Below are 17,951 nucleotides of genomic sequence, written 5' to 3'. Positions count from 1 at the left end.
GCGTTGTAGCCGAAACGTCGTGAGAATTATTTTATAATGTTTTATTTTTATTATTTTATTATTTCCATTCTACGTGACTTTACCGAAAGAACCAAGAAGATATCACAATTTTGTTGTTGTCATATTATAAATGTTTTTGTATTTCATATTTCTTTTCACTATAGGTTAGTTTCTGAGAATAGGTTTACCCTTTTTTCTGGCAACAAAACAGGTGTTAACATGTTAAACACCAAACTGAAACCTTTTAAAAGGAATCATGTTTGCATTAACCACAATACTTGCGGTCAGAATGCAAACAAAAAACGTACTCTGATAATGTATGCATTGTTTTTGAAACTGATTGGTCCACACCAGAGACAGCTTTCTTTGGAGCCTCGTCTCAAAAGGTGTTAGACCAGAGGACGCCAAAAGGCGTACACAGCACAAAGACAAGCAGGGGGAAAACCTATTCTCATAATTTGGTACTGGCAAAGGAGGTCCCATGATGAGGTTAGCTTCTGTTAACAATAAACTATCCAATACATAATATCACGTGTGCATTTGGAATGCATGTACCGTTGCGTATGAATCATGCATCTTGTCGGATTGTCAAATTAAGTTGTGAAGGCGATGGAGTTATCCTGACTGATGAATTGCTCGACATGAACCACATTTAGGGTCACCAACGCAGCCGTGTGACTCGTGCAACATGTCCTGTATCATGTTTACACCAATCATGCGGTACAATGACACAGTTTACTGGCATTGATTGCCACACAGCATCACTGCTCCGTGATAAACGAGAACTGTTTTCTCAACAACACCGAATCCTTTCTAAAAGCAGTGGAAGTGCATTTTGTGCATTCAAATTTATATACACTTTGGATTTATACCGTACGTAGCTGGTGCCGGTGGTGTTTTATGGGATTATGCCAACCATTCACTTGCACGTCGTCACTGCGTATGTCTTTCTACTGCAGTGATACAGCAACAGGCTTGTCTATCCGTCGGTATATGCTTAGCATTAAGTTCCGTAACTGTTTTCTCTTCCAGCAGCTAATACATAGCGAATGCATCTCCACTTTTTCCACGTAAAAAAAAAACATTGCAACATAACCATGACAATACAAGGTCACGTGTCCGCCTCACTCGGGACCGAGGTGTAGGCGGGAACTGTGAAAAGTGCCTAAATCACGGCCCCTTTACTCATCTTCATGCAAAAATGAGTTGATAGCACAAGCGAATTGGACCCACAAATTATGGGCTTTGCGGATAAGATCGTTGCCAAAAACACAAGAGTTTTGCGATGTTAAATATCATTTTGTTGAGGAGCATTGCTCCAAATTAAGGTTGCGTTGTATCTGTGCAGAATTTGCGCGTTCGAGTTTTTTTGCGACGAGGGTGGCGATTTCATCATTCCCAGGCATGAAACCTGTCCCGGGATTCAGGGTGTCCAGAAATAGACACGTATTCCTGCATAATTGGTTCCAAGGCTCGCTGTTCCTGGAATGCCTGTACACCTTGGACATTCTGAAGCCATATTATTTGGGTCTTTCGGTAAAGTCACGTAGATAGAACAATAAAATAGTGAAAATAAAAATTAAAGTGAATTATGTATTATTATTTTGTATTAACTTCATTGTTATTTGTATTATTTTATTGTTCTATCTACGTGACTTTCCCGAAAGACCCAAAGAATATGAATTCTTGCAGTCACGAAAGCTTTAAGTCAAGATTCTGAAGCCAGTCACCTGTCATCCTGTGCCTGATGGCAACGGCAGCTCAAGCAGCAGTGGGAGGCGTGCACACGGAAACTATTTCCTCCAAGACTCCCAGTGCACGTCCGGCTGTTCAGCAATCTCTTCTTTACCTTTGTGTGCGTGTGTCTGTGTTTTTTTTTAAGAAACATTAGCACGTCATTTGTCTTCAATTCTTTCGACTTGCAATGAAGAATCGCCTTATAATTCCTACCCATGCATGTTTTTTTTTTCGTCGTGAAAGTTTCAGCCATAACGCGGCCGGTCCCGTTTGGTATTTTATCCAGGATGTGCTGCGAGTTTTAATGCGTCTCCCATTCAAAATACCCCTTTCATTGTTTGACACATTTTTTTTTTTAATTGAGGCTGTCTTAAAAGTGTGCAGAAGTAAACAAAGAAAATAAATGCGTTTCAAAAAAAGTCCATAAAAAAAATAAAAATCCTGGCAGTGGGCTGGTTTTCCCCACTCAATTATAATGAATAAAAATGTGCGAATTTGTGATTATTTTTCCCCAATTGTCAAACCTCTAAATATAAGTGGCGTGGGAATAGATTGTGCGATGCTCTTTCTTGAAGAGAAAATTGCTACATTTTAAAATAAAAACTAGTCTCGGAATGTTTTTGTTACAATCTGCTTGCCACTTTTTTTTATTGATGCCAAATATATATTGTCCTGTAGTGGAGGTGAGATGTTGTGAAAATTGGCAATAAATGTGATAACCGTAGCCGAATAACGCAAGACCACCCACAATTCTTTGCAAGCACCTTTAACTTTCCTCTTACAATTATTTACTGCCAGCTCATCCGAACGAAAAAACAAAACATACCTCCTCACCTCTTCGCACAGAAGTAAACAATGTTGCTCAACAACTCTGTTTAACGTACATACGCAATTGACACCTCCGTCCGATGCGTTTTCAAGTACGTTGATGCCTTTTGATACGTGTAGAAAAAAATACCACCCCCAGTGCTTTTGTAACAAGAGGCGCTGAGATCGCTGTGTTTGACCAACAAAACACACGAGGGACTTGCATGTCGAATATGCCCTTGTATTGTCTGTCCCGTCTCTTCAGTGTCCGCTTAATCACGTGACGCTTACCCTCGGGTTTCAATGCGAGTTCACAGCTCAAACTGCAGTCACAGAACCGGACACCTGACACAAGATTCTCCCCTCATTGTGTCTGTAAAATTGACACAATGTCAGTTATTGTGAACTATATTGGATTTTAACGAGTTGGCTCACTTGATAATGGCACGGTTGAAAGGAATGCTTTTAAGTGGCCATTCCCACCTCGACACTGGGATAATATTAGCAGATGTATTGCACAGCTCCGCCTGTAGTAAAATGCACTTCTGGCAAACGAATGGTGCTTTGACTGCCATAAATGTGGAAGTCATTCTGGATTTATTTTAATGAGCTGGCTCAAGTCACTACTTTGTGTAAGAGTTGTTAGCTCTTATCCAACGACCCAAAACTCTGAACTCATCGATTCAGTTCGTAAGCATCACGATTTACAATTTATTAAGAGCTTATATGCTGTCATGTAACGTTACCTCTGCATTTCCCCTATGTAAACGGTAAATAATTAGTTTTACTTATTTTCTCCACCACGATGCTAATTATTCTTTAGAGTTAACACTTAATAATGGTAATTCTTCAAAAAATGTAATAGTGACTGGAAAGAACAATTCATAAACAAACTGCATGGACACAACGGTAAATATATGTTCATATCAGATTCACAATGCTGTGAATCTGAAATGACCAGTAAACTATCTGTGACTTGCCAACTAAAATAAATGAATAAATAGGCTGACTATTCTGGGAGTTCATTTGGAAAGGCCTGGCCCCTGTGCAGGATCGCGAGCCGATGTAAGGAGGCAATCACTCCCGAAGGGGGTCGGTATTTCCTATCCCACTAACTAGCAAGGCACAGGCACATGCTCGGTATGTATGAATGTACCATATTGATTTGTCCAAAAGATGTTTGTCATTCCGCAAATATATCGCGACGACGAAAAGTAGTACAAGGGAAATCGATACACCGTAGGTTTGTCTGCAAACTTTACCTTTTTGAAAATGTAAGTATTTTTTTTTCTTTAAAGAGGGCGTGAAATAAGCTGAACAGGTGGGAAAATGTCTTCAAAGAGACACCTGTCTCTGGATGGCTAAATGAGAATGTTTCTCGAGAATTACCATCACAAAAATACCTTTTGATTGATTGAAAGATGTTACCTCTTTGGTTCTTTCGGTAAAGTCACGTAGAAAATAAAATCAAATAATAATAGAAGACGACGTTTCGGTTGTAACACAAGCAGCCATCATCAGGTAAGAATGAATGATACACATGCATGTGTGTCTGCCTATGTTGTTTCCGTGTCTGTGTTTTATCATTCATTCTTAGCTGATGATGGCTGCTTGTGTTGCAACCGAAACGTCATTTTCTATTACTATTGTATTTTATTTTCCACGTCGTTGGGTATAGATCAATATGAAGAGCCAGTGAAGACTGAAGGCCAGCTAGCTAGACCTGGAACTCCCCTGACTCGCTGTCCTTGTGAGGGCCGAGCAGGGCAAGCCGTGGCGACCTCAGACCAGCGAAGTCTGATGTCCTTGTAAGGGCCAGACTCGTGTGGCTGAGGGTCGGAACCTGCGCCGAAGCTGGGCCAGGCTAGCTAGCCTACATTTTGGGAAGGTCTGGGATAGAGAGAAGTAGGGAGTTAACGGGGAGCGTTAGCTGGGGAACACTTCCTCGAATAGGCCGGGTGAAGAGGCCGATACCTCTTCGAGTCTTCTTGGTTCTTTCGGTAAAGTCACGTAGAAGGGAAGCTTATATATAAGCTCCTAGCTTGGCAGTGTCTCATTCTTCACCTGAAGACGGCTGCTTGCGTTGTAGCCGAAACGTCGTGAGAATTATTTTATTTTATTATGTTTTATTTTTTATTATTTTATTACTTCCCTTCTACGTGACTTAACGGAAAGAACCAAGAAGATGAATCCCTGCAGTCACGAAAGATTTAAATCGAAACCTCTTCGAGTGTTAGAGTCGTTACTCTGCTGTACTGAATTAAATTGTTATAAATACGCGTTGCCTCCATCAACTTCTCCTGCGTCACATACGCAGTCACGAAGGCTTCGAATCTAGTTTGAAAGATGTTTGTTTTCAGCATCATCATGGAAGATGTTTAAGTGTCATTCAACTTTCAATGTGTGAGCGACTGTCTACATGACCGTGATGGAGATACGGAGGCCAAAGACACTGCCAAAGCTAGTTTAAGGATATGTTTGAAATGAAATAAGTAAATGTGCGGCCCTGGAATTTCTTCCTAACAGCACTGCCGGTGGAAGGGTTTCCATTCGAGAGAGCTCTCGAGAGGGATCTCTAGAGGGTATATTTGGTCTACTATCCCACACAGGCCAAATATCAGGGAAGACGTGGGAGTAGTCCCACATTTACCCTACCACTACACGTGACCTGCCAATTAACTAATTGTGCTCTACCCATTTATACTGCTGGGTGGATATGGGGGGAGATTCTAATAAACTTGCACCATTGTTTCAACTGCTGCATAAAGAGATTGAACCAGTGACCTCCGTAGAGCTAAGCATTACACCACAGCAGCATTGAAATGGTTTCATATTAATTAGTTGAATACCAATGACTATTCAACCAATACAGCTAACACATTGTCTGCAATAGGTTGATGTGAACGTGTTGGCACTTTTATTATTATTATTGTTACCAATATTGGCAGGATCACAGCATTTGTATTGTTTTTCATTGTACTCATCGTTCCCAAGATATCGACTAATATTGTGTATGGATGTTTATGAAAGACAAAACCAAATATTTTAACCGTTGTCGTCGATCCAAGAAAGCCTCACTGAAATCTTAACATTGTTTTTCAGGAGGGATGTTTGGCCAATTGAATGAGAAATTGCTCTCGCGAGGAATGTTGGTGGTGTATTTGCAAATCATCCTTTATCTTTTAACCCATAAACACGTGGGTCAGGAAAATTACCTCGTGGCGAAAAGCATTTGTCAAACCGCATTACCTAAAAGTACACCTGGTGGCACCTCCGATTTCCCGCACCTCCCATGAGCACGGTTTGCTACGTACGATGCGAAAGAAGTGCATAGCTTGAGGCAAGCGCCGTGGTAATGTCACCGCAATTGAAGTAGATAGATTCTCTCTTAAAGACGAAAGGGGCCAGATGCCATGTTCTCACAACCGCTGAAATCTGCGCAAGCTCCATTCTCACACGGGGGCCATGTTCCCATGGCAGCCGTATCAGGTTGACCCAACCCCAAGCGACCTCGTCATTCGGACTCTTGGGCATGGTTATCTTACCATGCCACAAGCTTGGAGCTGGGCATCCAGAACTCTCCGTGACGCCATGGGGTCAACGCGTAAGAGACAAGCAAACTCAACTAAAACACTATTTCATTTTATTTTACCAGGTAAGGTCCACTGACCAATTTAGTTCTTTTTTTCAGAAGCGACCTGGCCACAAATGATAGCTCAAGGAGGTGGCGTATCATGTGGAAATGTATAGCAGCCAAATACTCTTAGCGCACATAGAACATGCAAACTACAAATATACATCAGGCGTCAGGGTCGGGATTGAACCCACGACCTCCTGCATACCAGGCGAGGTAGTTAACATCTCAGCACCGTGGCGGGCCCACACGGTGACGTCACTCCCTAGTTGAACTCTGCCTGCCGTGTTTGTGTTGAAATTACACGGTGGAAAATGACAAAAATAAATAGATTTTAACTTGCAGTTATCTAATCTAACGCACGATTGCATTAAACTTTGTTTCAAACAAACTCTATTTACAGATTGCTTCCGGACTCCCGCCCTGTGTTCACAGGGAGTAGAGAGAGAGGGAGGGTGGAGGTGGCGGAGATACGAGCAGTGTAGGGGGCTGGGCTGATGGATCCCAATGGCTCAAAGAATGTCGGGACACAAGCCTGGGCCCATGCTGCTAATCCTGGACCAGAAAAGGGCCAATCCCTGGGCGAGCAAAGCCAGCTTTCCAGTGTTTGCATACACGAGGCAAAAAGAGGTGAAAATCACAAGAACCAATTGACATGCACGTGAACAGCAGGATCCGTGGAGCAGGTGTGTATTCATCTTCTTGGTTCTTTCGGTAAAGTCACGTAGAAGGGAAGTAATAAAATAATAAAAAAATTATAATAAAAATAAAAATAAAGCATAATAAAATAATATAACAAAATTATATAGTATAATTATATAATAAAATAATATTGTAAAATAATAAAATACTAAAATAATATTATAATGATAAAGGTGTGTATTATAGCCTGTTGGGCCTTGCACAGATTGCACAATACCAACGAGGACCTCGGTTCTGGCTCTAGCTAGAGGTTTGTGATCCAGGTATGTCGTCTGTTCTCATCGCCACAGCTTTCCCAGTTCCAGCTCATTAGCGACTTGACAAAACCCGTTGTGTCGGCTCAGATTTGGAACTGGTTGGAGTGGGGGGGGTGAGCGGAGCGGAGGGGGAGGTGGGGTGCTAAATGGGCCCAGAGTTAGCCACGCGTGACCTGCCGCTGCAGGCGAGCATGGATACTCACAGGTGGAAACTGGGGATTCTGTTTCAGCAATGACTGACGCAGGTGCCGACATTCCAATAACAGACAGCGGCAGCAGCCTCTCCGGCAGGCACAGCAGAAAGTTCGTATTGCCTTCGAAAGTGCTGATGGCCAGCAAATTGCCTGTACGTATAATAACATCGCATGTGATTATTATGACTGCGCCTGCCGACTTCACACACATATATATATTCATCTCCTGGCACAACAAAGCATACCAAATTTAAAGCCATGGACATTAAATATAATGAAGGAGACGATATGAAATAAAGTTGCACATAGAGAGGACTCATATTCTTAGGTTTTTTCGGTAAAGTCACGTAGGTAAAACATCAAAATTAATAAGGGATTACATCTTGAATCATTGCCTCACTTGATGCATCTAATCCGGCTGTGACGGTCCCACCTGATGACGGAGACTTGTGTTGCCTCCGAAACGTCGTGATTTTTATTATTATTTTTATTATTATTTTTATTTTATTTTATTTTTATTAATTTTATTTTTATTATTTTTGATGTTTTACCTACGTGACTTTACCGAAAAAACCTAAGAATGTGAATCCTTGCATTCACGAAAGCTTCAAATCTAGAATATAGAGGACTGATTAACACATACTTTTTTTAATTACAATACAATACCTTGGGGCATTTTCTTCCATGTGTACCTGTACACAGCTTGCACAACTAATGACGATATACCCAAATGCTAAAGTGCATTCATTTGCTGGTCCTCACCGACACTTTACAGTGTTTCTTGAGCAACCAGGCCCAAGACAGAGCACGATACATACACGTGACATTGATAGATTTGACCTTTCTATCATTGGCCAACAATATGCTTATCCAAATCTCTTTCTTAAGACGATGCTTTACATATGACTTTTGACATTTCTGCCGAATGTGCCCCAGAGCTCAACACTTCGACAATGTCAAGTGAACCAAAAATCAACAGTGGCCTGAAGTTAAGGGGAAAAAAACATCTTGACCATTTACCTTTCATAAATACAACCGGCTGGCACGTTTACGAAACCCAACCACAATGCATTGTTAAACAGTAATGCACAAACAGAAATGCTTAGAGGTTTAGTCTTTATAATGTGATGCCCTTTGGAGCACTATTTGCAGTTATGATTTCGAAGTAAAGCACACGAATGCAATGTGTGGCTGACCTAGATTTTTTTGGGAGGGGGGAGGGGGCATGAGGCATAATTAACTGTTTGATGATGGACAAAAAGCGAAAATTGTGTTTAATTTTAAAAAAGTACATCTAATCTAGTTCACAGAATTTACTTGTTTTTGTATTCCTTGTACTTTTTTTTCAATAGTGCATACGATCACATCCAAACCGGTTTAGTGGGAACAATTCAGGACGTCAGTCACGAGGGAATATGATCTGCCAAAACACGCTGCAGAAATCCCCACCCCACCACGCCCCACCTGACCCTCACTCCCACCCACTCAGCTGCCTTACTCTGACAGCGCTGCCAATACTCCCAGAAACCTCCCCGTCGTCTTCGCCGTGCCGCTAATGCACTACCTGCCCACAGTCTCAGCAGCACCGCCACTGGCATCACGCCATCGGCTAGAATTCTTGTTTCTCAGAAAACGCTACACACACACACAAAATGCCACTGTGCATGACTGCTGACAAAAGGCCGCTAAATTCGCAAATGAACATTTTGCTCTCAAGTTTCCTAACTTTTGGGGATTTTGTCGCAGGTGCCGGTAATGTAACTCAACAAAGTCATGGAAGCCAAAAAGTGACGAAATTATAAAAAATAACCCACACCTATACTTTGGTGGTGGCTTTTTTCTTTCGTTGAACTCCTTTCCTTGTGAGTTGATGTCATGTGTTTCAGAGAGATTCAAAGTGCAAAACTGTGAACGTGACGGCATACTTAGGGCAAGGGTTTGAATTACTTAAATAGGGGAATCAAATTTAATCTTGGGAATGAAAAAAAAGTAAACATTTAGTGCAGCAAATTTCAAACAGGGCAGGTCTATATATATATATATTTTTAAACATTAGCACTTTTCATAACTTTAAACCCTGACAGAGCAGCTATAAATACTGGACAATGCTTGAATATGGATTAAGGATGTTGGCAGGATTAAAGATCTTGGCATTTCCTGTTGAAATCCTTGATGCCAAAAGAAGCTGGTAAATGTAAAGCCCGGCTTCTTCATGAGATTGATTTTATGTGTGTGTGTGTTTTTATGCTGCACACCTGCTCTCTGACATTTAACCCTCAATAATCCCGTGCGGGGTGGAGTGGCAGTGGTTAGCGCGCTGTGGTATGAACCCAGCGATCTCAGTCCAAGTCCCAGCAACGGTTAGCATCGGAGGCGGTGGGAAATTTGAAGCAGTCCAGGATCTAGCCCCCCTCTAGCCGCCCCCCCCCTTATCCTTTGAACCTTCAGCAATCCACAGCAGCATTTGAATCAGAGGGCAGTGCAATAAAACAGCTTGTTGTATTGTACGTTTATGCTCGCCTATCTATGCTCATTGCCATCACCAAGCCAACACGGTGTGGTGAAATATGGTCAATCAACTATCCCTTAGAATTGGCACAACGCGACAAATAATTTGATGATTGTTTAACTTTTATTATATCACACTCCTGTCATTCTTCGAACAAAACATGCATTGAGGGTTTTATGTAATACCAAAATAATGAATCAGATATACCCTTCATTAGCTCATGATTATTATTATCATCATCTTATCCATTGTCGCTGTCATCAGCAATATGCATTAAAAAAACAAAACATTGTTATCAATTTTATTACAATAACCAGAGATGCGTTTACATTGGCGTTATGTAAAACTAAATTGTAAAGTTATTAAATTAAACATGACCATGAAAGGGATGGGTTTATCGAGGCACATATATTCCTTGTGCACATATGAACGAGCTCACTAAGGCTATTGCCAATAGAACAGTATTGTGGGAGATGATCTGATATTGGAGTGATTAATCACTGGGGAAGATACATGCTTAGCCCCAGTTTTAAAATAACCATAATCATTCATTCTCAATCCACTGTTGGAGGAATGCCTCCACATTGACGTAAATTGCTTAAAGCCTGTAGTCCATCACTCACATTCACACAGACTTAAATTTTAAATAAGCTACACCATAATTGAATGGCATATATATTCGGCTGCATGTAACAAATAACCGTGATGCTTTATAGAGACTGATGTTGTTCACGGAATCTCCTATCCTGTCTCGTTTTGTACCGTCTCATACATTTTGTTTTATTTCTACTCTGTCTTCATCAACGCCATCTTAGTAATTGTGCCTATCTCAATTAAACTGTCTAATTTTCATCGTATATATAATTTGTAGGGTCTACTCTACTGCCTGCCTAGTTCATACTGTAAATGTATACTGTGTATCCAATTCGTACTGTCTGTCTTGCTTGGTTGATATTTGGCAAACAAAATGTCCCTGTTTGACCGGCACAGTCCCCGATGCTCGAACGGCTGTCCTGTAGTCACGAAGCTCTTGTAAAAATGTGTTTGGATTTTGTCCTGGATACGTATCTGGATTAATGTATGACTCATAATATGGGTGAGAGGTTGGACTACCTGAGTAATGGGTGTCTCTATGTATACTCTTAGTTCTTTCGGTAAAGTCACGTAGGTAAAACATGAAATTAAAATGATTTTTATTTTATTTTATTTTTATTTTTATTTTATTAATTTTAATTAAATTTTTTACCTACGTGACTTTACCGAAAGAACTAAGAGTATGAATCCTTGCAGTCACGAAAGCTTCAAATCTAGAATTGTCTCTATGTATGTTGAACTTCGTTCGCACCTTACGTAGCCAATCGTGCTAGTCGGAGGTGCAGGGGGGAACAGCAAACTAAGCACAGGGCGTGTGGTCAGTAGGTTGAGGTCAACATGTGGCAGGTGGGCAACATGGAAGACTTTGCTGATTTTTCCTGGATTTTTCTGTTGCGCGTAGTCAACTTTAAGATGTTCTTTGTTCATGTTTTTGTTTGTTGCCGTTGCACCCGAGTCAAGAGCCGCATGGCTCACAGGGCTATACCTAATAAATGAAATTAAACTGAATAAACGGTGTGAGTAGGGCTAGTGATTGAGTGGGTGTGTCTATGTAACATTGGGTGGGGCTGACAGAGGAAAGGGGCTTCCGGTTCACTATACGTTCCAGTTGAGACTCCCAGAAATTGTGTCGTCAGTCTTGTTTGCACTATCTCATTTGCATCGTCTGCCTTGGATTGTTTGACGCGCGTTTTGTCTGTCTCCTGTGTCTTGTCCGTCCTGTCTGTACCGTGTGGGTTGCTGTTGTCAAGTCCGCTTGCATAAACTCTGTTTCATTTTGCACTCTGAATTGCGCTATTTGCCTCGCTTGTTCTGCCTGTCCTAAGTTTACTGTGTGTCTTGTTTTTTCACAGCGGATTTCGGCCAGCCATCGAACAAAGATGGTCACCGCATCGCGCACTTTCAGATGCCCATCTGCGGCCGTCTGGAACGCTGTTCCTTCCAATATTAGGAAGTCACTGGAGCTATGCACTTTTAAACCATCTAGATTGAAAACTCATTTTTCGAACTGCTTTATTATGTTTAGTTTGTTGTCTTTCCCCTGCACCTCTGATTAGCACAGTTGGCTACGTTCAGTGCGAAAGAAGTTCAACATACATACATACATTGGTTAGCACTGCTTGTCTTGTTTCCATTGCCTGTCTCATATGTATCGTCTCACTTGTACTGTCTGTCACATTTACATTTCCCCCCCCACAATTTTACTCCAACCTCAGCTTCCTGCCTGCCATCTCCCTCCTCAACTTCTGCTCCCACGTGACATCATCTTGGATTGATTGTAACTTATTCCAGGTAAACGTTGCCAAAAAACTAAGGTATTCGTCATCGGCAAAAAGCCCTCTCTCAGGAAAGACTCCAGTTTGAGTGTTTACCTCCTAAGCTCTGACATTAAAGTGTGGTTGCCACTGATCCCGAGCTCTCATGCATTTCTGTCGTATCTCATCTCCACAATTCTCTGGCCTCATTCAATATTTCATCTACAAATTCCAGACGATCCAAGAAGCTGCTGCCAGACTCTTCACCTGTACCCGTAAACGAGACTACATCACCCCCCATTCTCCACCCTCTACTCTGGTTAAGTCCAATCTTGGATCCACTTAAAAACTGTCCTCACCATCTTTATGATCCTCCATGGACCCAGCCCTGTCGAGCCCTCCTCCCTCGTCTCACTGCGCCGCAACCCACGCTCTCTGCTCCCGCATCCAATAGTTTCCGTCAAAAAACCTCAGTCAACCTTTGCACAGTGAGAAATTGTTCATTCTCCTTTGTTGCCACCCATAGTCTGGAACTTCCTACTCCCAGAACATCTGCGCTGGGCCCCCTGTTCCATTCCAGCCTCAAGACCTTCCTCTTTGTGCCGCTGTCGTACCACTGTACCGCCTTTCTCTGTGCAATAAACATCCCCACTGTTTCTGTACAGCGTCCTGCGATGCGGTCTCATTTAGACGTCGCTATGTAAGTCCGCATTGTGTTGCGTTGTAAGTGTCCTTTGCCGGGCGGGGGAGGGGGGGCTCAGCCTTACATTCACTTTCGCTGTTGAGTTAAACTGCAATGTTCATGATTAACATGTCACCTGAACGGACTTTAACACATGCGATGGCGTTCCACTTAGCGCACCTTTCTCTGCTAATGACAAGGTATTAGCATGCTTTAATTACTGCAGTTACGTTAAAGAAAGAGCATGCCAGTCAAAATGCCACTGGAACCATGTGTTCTACATCAATGTGCTCTTTAGTTATACCTTGCACACGAGGTTAGGAGTTTTGTACCCTTCACGAGCAACTGGATGGCTATAAAAGAAGAAACATTGAGTACATGCCTAGTGAGTTCTCAGGGAGACAGACGACGTAACAACACTTGAAGGGGTAACGGCCCCTTCACCCGTACTCAATGGGAAACACCCCTAGCACTATTCCCTGACGGTCCTATTCCCTGTCCTCCGCTATGAGTGCTAGGGGAGGCTATCTAATCCGGCCCTGGTCAAGCACGGATCCCGGCACCCAGCTAACCCGGCCTTGCTCTTACAAGAGCAGCGGTCCTGGAGCTCTTGGGGCCACGCCACTGGCTTGCCCTGCTCGGCCCTGACAAGGACAGCGAGCCAGGGGAGTCCCAGGGCCTATTCTGCCGGTCATCAGTCTTCACTGGTAAGCTTCTAACACACTGGCCCCGAGCCCTCTGGCTCCCCGCCTTTTATAGCAATCCTCTCCGAGGGGTGGGGCTATGGGGGATCACAGCGCCCCCATGGCCCCCCAGGGTTAACCGATGCGGACGTGGATGTAGACACCCGTGTGTGGATGCAGACACCCTTGTGTTTCTGTCCGCCTTTCTCCCCGTAAAAACCCCTACACATGAAACAAATTAGGGAACAGCATACAATATATTGGGCCGAGGGCAGCAGTGCAGTGGTTAGCACGCAATGCATTGACCTCGGCTACTACAGTTTTAATCCTGGTCATGGCTAAAATCAGGTGCCAATCAAAGCTGAAGTGGCCATGGGACCAAATTTCCCCAACCCACACTAACCAGTGTGACGAAGTATGGTCATGAAATCCCCATAGCCGACAGAGTGTGTGGAGGCCTTCATCCTGCAGTGGATTGACAGAGGCCTGTTGATGATAAATTTGCTGTATCTGCTAGACATATCAGGATTTTCATCAACTAAAGATATTTAATCCAGGCATTCCATTGTGCAACCAGGTATCAATTATTTAAAATGTCTGTAAATTATGCACAAATAATTATTGCTATCCCTTTTGGATAATAGAGCAAACACGACAAAAATATACAAACACAATTTGTATTCAAATTGTGACAATTCATAGAATTGCTTGGGGGATGGGGGTCGTGAGGGTGGGGGTTTGGATGAAGAGGTGAATTGATATCTGCACGTACTTAACGAGATTTTAATTGTCAATAGATTGCACACCTGGGTAATGGAATGCAGTTTTACCTGCTCCAAGTGATACAGGATCAAGTGCAGCCACTAATGTCAATGACAATAAACCAAATGCAAAAACAAAGAAGCCGCTTCAAGGATATTTCTAGATTTGAGGCTTTCGTGACTGCAAGGATTCATATTCTTAGGTGTTTTCGGTAAAGTCACGTAGGTAAAAAAAGTAAATTAATAAAAGTAAAAAATAAAAAATAAAATAAAAATCACGACGTTTCGGAGGCAACACAAGCTTCCGTCTTCAGCTATCGTGCTGTGACGGTTGCCTCCGAAACGACGTGATTTTTATTTTATTTCTTATTTTACTTTTGTTAACTTAAATTTTTTACCTACGTGACTTTACCGAAAACGCCTAAGAATATGAAGGATATTTGCTAAAGAAAAATGCCACCATAATAACACCCCCAAGCCATCTATGAAAACGGAGTGAATTCAACATTAAACTCACCTGACAAATGATTCACATAATCACAAGCTATCGCTATCGGAAGGTGAATTTTACATCGGCCACATCAGCAAATTAGTCTATCCAATGCTGAAGAAATGGATTACGTTGGAGTCTATGTTTGTCGTATAGGTAAGCGAAGCAGTTGGACAGAGTCCAAATAGTTGTTTCCAAGTGAAGGGTTTGCTCACAGCACTTGCACATGATAATGCCGTGGGGGAGGGGAGGGGGGTAACAGTAAATACTAGTTCTTACATTCCAAGTTCATGGCAATGCAACTTTGAAGGAAGTCAACAGTCGGACGGCCGCCGAGGGACTGACTTTTTTTTCCTGCACCAAGAAACGTGGCATTTACATTTGGCTCGCCATGAAGGCATCGACCACGAAGTACTTCCGCGTGCTCCTTGGAGCCGGAAGACACTTCCGTCGTGTCGATGCCCACGCAGCAATGTGAGACCACCAAAAAAAGTAAAAATTAAAGCAAGCAACGCGAGACATTCGTTTTCCTCGTTGCACTGACGCCACACGTCGGTTCGGTTGAATATCCACTTCGTAAGAAACTAATGTCTTTGTACGTGTGTAAGGGATGTCAGCGGGTAGGAACGGAGTTGGACAGTGGGTTAAGGGTCATGGAGAGGATTCTCGCCAAAAGGAGGAGGGGGGGGGGGTGCCGTGGAGCGGGAACAGTGGAAGAGTGGAGGAGCAGGTGAGGCGGTACAGGAGGGGGGGGGAGGTACAGGAGCAGGTGAGGAGGTACAGGAGGGGGGTGCATCGGGGCATTCTGGCGGAGAACGGATTGGGAAGAGGGCTATGGGCCAGTGTGGACTGGGGGGAAATAAAGGGCGGATCGCCCCTCCCCCTCCTCCCCACCACCAGCCTCGCGTCGACTCTACTTTACATCTGTATACTCTACTTTACACTTGTGCTCGCACGCCGAACAGCTGCCACAGGTACTGTGGAGCGTGCGCGTGACAACGCCGCTCCATTAGGGCGATAACCTGCCGCAGGTGATCAACATTCCAGCTGCACCTGTTCCACGCGCGGAGCCTTAAAACGGTGCCAATTTTAGCGTCACCTTTGCTCTCTGACTTTCACTTTAATGAATCGGCGGTGGCGGCGTTCTCTCCGCACCCGCCGGCGCTGGAGGCGAGAGCCGCGTGGCACCTTTCTGTCGCAAGAGGTTGCCGCTTTTGCGAACGCGCATGCCGGTTGTTGTCTGCCGAAGGTGGTGAAAAGATCGTTGCGGGCAGAACGGGCGTGCAAAACGCGTCCGCAACGTTAGACTCGGTTGTATCGCCGTTGGCAAATATTCCCCCAGCGTGTGTTATGCTCGAGGTCGATTGGCCCCAATTGTTGGTTCAAGTTCGCGACCCAATTGTTGGTCCGCGAAGTGTCAGATTTTAAGGAGGAACGGCAGCTTGCCGTGTGAAGCAGCTGTTTGTGTCATACTTGCATTGTCGAGTTCGAGATGATTTAAGCAGATACTGAAAAAAAAATGCACGTTTTGTGAGTGACCGCAAATAATTTAGTCCCCACTTTTCATTTGTTTGTTTGTTAAATGATCATTCTCCCCCAAGTAATTGCACTATACACTCTTGGTGTAGCTGGTAGATTTAATAACACGTCGCTAGACATGCATATACATATACGGCGTGGTGGGCGTAAAGTGTAAGTACTCGTACATCTTCAAAGACATGCTGCCAGAATGGAAGAGTAGGCCAAATGCCCTCTAGAGGGCCTCTGTAGAGGGTCCTCTAGTGGAGGCACTTTCCACCAGCAGTGGTGTGAGTGAGCAATTGCAGGGCTTCGCCTTTCCTTTTTACTATATGAAGCAACATCTGGGTAGAGTGATTCATATTTAATTAGCATTTTCAACTTTCACACACGCCTCGCTTAGCCTTGAGCAATTGAATCACTAGCCTCACAGTGGCAATGTGGAACAGAGCAAATTTTAGTTTAATATACGTGATGATATTTGCAAAGTTATTGCAACAAATTATTAATTGAAAAGAGAAAGTGCTTTTGTGTGCCTTTAAAATTATCTAATAAAGAATATTGCTTCAAATATTTTCCTGACTCGCTTTACAATAAACCTTTTTTTCCGCCCCTTTCATTTAAACGACCTTGTGTGGGCTAGATGAACTTTATACCACAGCGAAAATGGCTATGATGTCTGGAAGGGATTATTCACGAGGATTAGGGTCAAAAGATCAAGCACAGTGGATTACTCAGCCGTTATTTTTCAGAGTAAACCTGCCATCATTTTAGAGAAGGCCACGCGGAGTATAAAAGAACAACTCCTAACACTCGAAACATATTTGTATGATTTTCCACGGTTAAATTATATTTTATAAAAGCAATTATTATTGTTTATGACCCTGTGGTTGAGCGTGCAAGGTTGTGGTGCTAGCACTTATACATATGAATGCACTCCATGCCAAGGAGCGTATTTAGTAAAAGTTACACGAGAAGGCCTAATAAAGTTGTTTGTAACCGTTTCTTCGGGACTTTATATGACCTCTGGGACTAAATTAAATCAATGCAACTTACTGAAGACCCACCTGCACATGAGACTGTACACACAGTTTCTTTTTACAAAAAAAAACAACCCAGGGCCAGAGGAGCTATGCTTTCCATATGGCACGGCCCAGGCCGATTACAAAGCGAACCCATTTTCAGCCGGCAGTTACTTCCATGACCGGTGGGTCCAACGCTCGCTGTTTGCAGGTTTAATGTTCTATACAATGACTGATGCACGCACCCTACAGGTAACCATAACATTTAACATTAATGCTATTATAAATCTAAAATAACATGTGGTGAAAAGTGCATTCCACCGAGCATATGTTTTTGACATCGGAACAGAGTCTACTGCATGCCGGCATGTGCGCGATCTGGTGAGATTCTCATCCAGCAAAGTGTGCTGCAATGACATTGTAACGGCGGTACAGACCTGCTCTCCACCTGAGGACGGCTGCTTGCGTTGTGGCCGAAACGTCGTGAGAATTATTTTATTATGTTTTATTTGTATTATTTTATTATTTCGATTCTACGTGACTTTACCGAAAGAACCAAGAAGAGGTACTCAAGTAGTCGTGTTTTTTTTATATTAGACATGCAGGA

General features: G+C 43.0%; 1 long non-coding RNA gene across 2 annotated transcripts in view; it reads left to right on the top strand.

The window, feature by feature from the left end:
* The window catches only part of LOC144722037 (uncharacterized), a 59,730-nt gene extending 46,880 nt beyond the window's left edge, over positions 1 to 12,850 (top strand). The window contains exons 3-5 of one of the 2 annotated variants that reach the window (XR_013586010.1): positions 6,614 to 6,864; positions 7,368 to 7,483; positions 11,787 to 12,850. This is a non-coding gene — a long non-coding RNA (uncharacterized LOC144722037). Of the gene's footprint in view, positions 1 to 6,581; positions 6,865 to 7,367; positions 7,484 to 11,786 lie in introns of both variants that reach the window. The other variant, XR_013586009.1, reaches the window with a different exon arrangement.
* The last annotated feature ends 5,101 nt before the right edge of the window (positions 12,851 to 17,951 follow it).

Source organism: Lampetra planeri, chromosome 13 (assembly GCF_965212315.1).
Source record: "Lampetra planeri chromosome 13, kcLamPlan1.2.h2, whole genome shotgun sequence".
Taxonomy (NCBI): Eukaryota; Metazoa; Chordata; class Hyperoartia; order Petromyzontiformes; family Petromyzontidae; genus Lampetra; species Lampetra planeri.
This window is presented reverse-complemented; position numbering and strand designations above follow the sequence as displayed.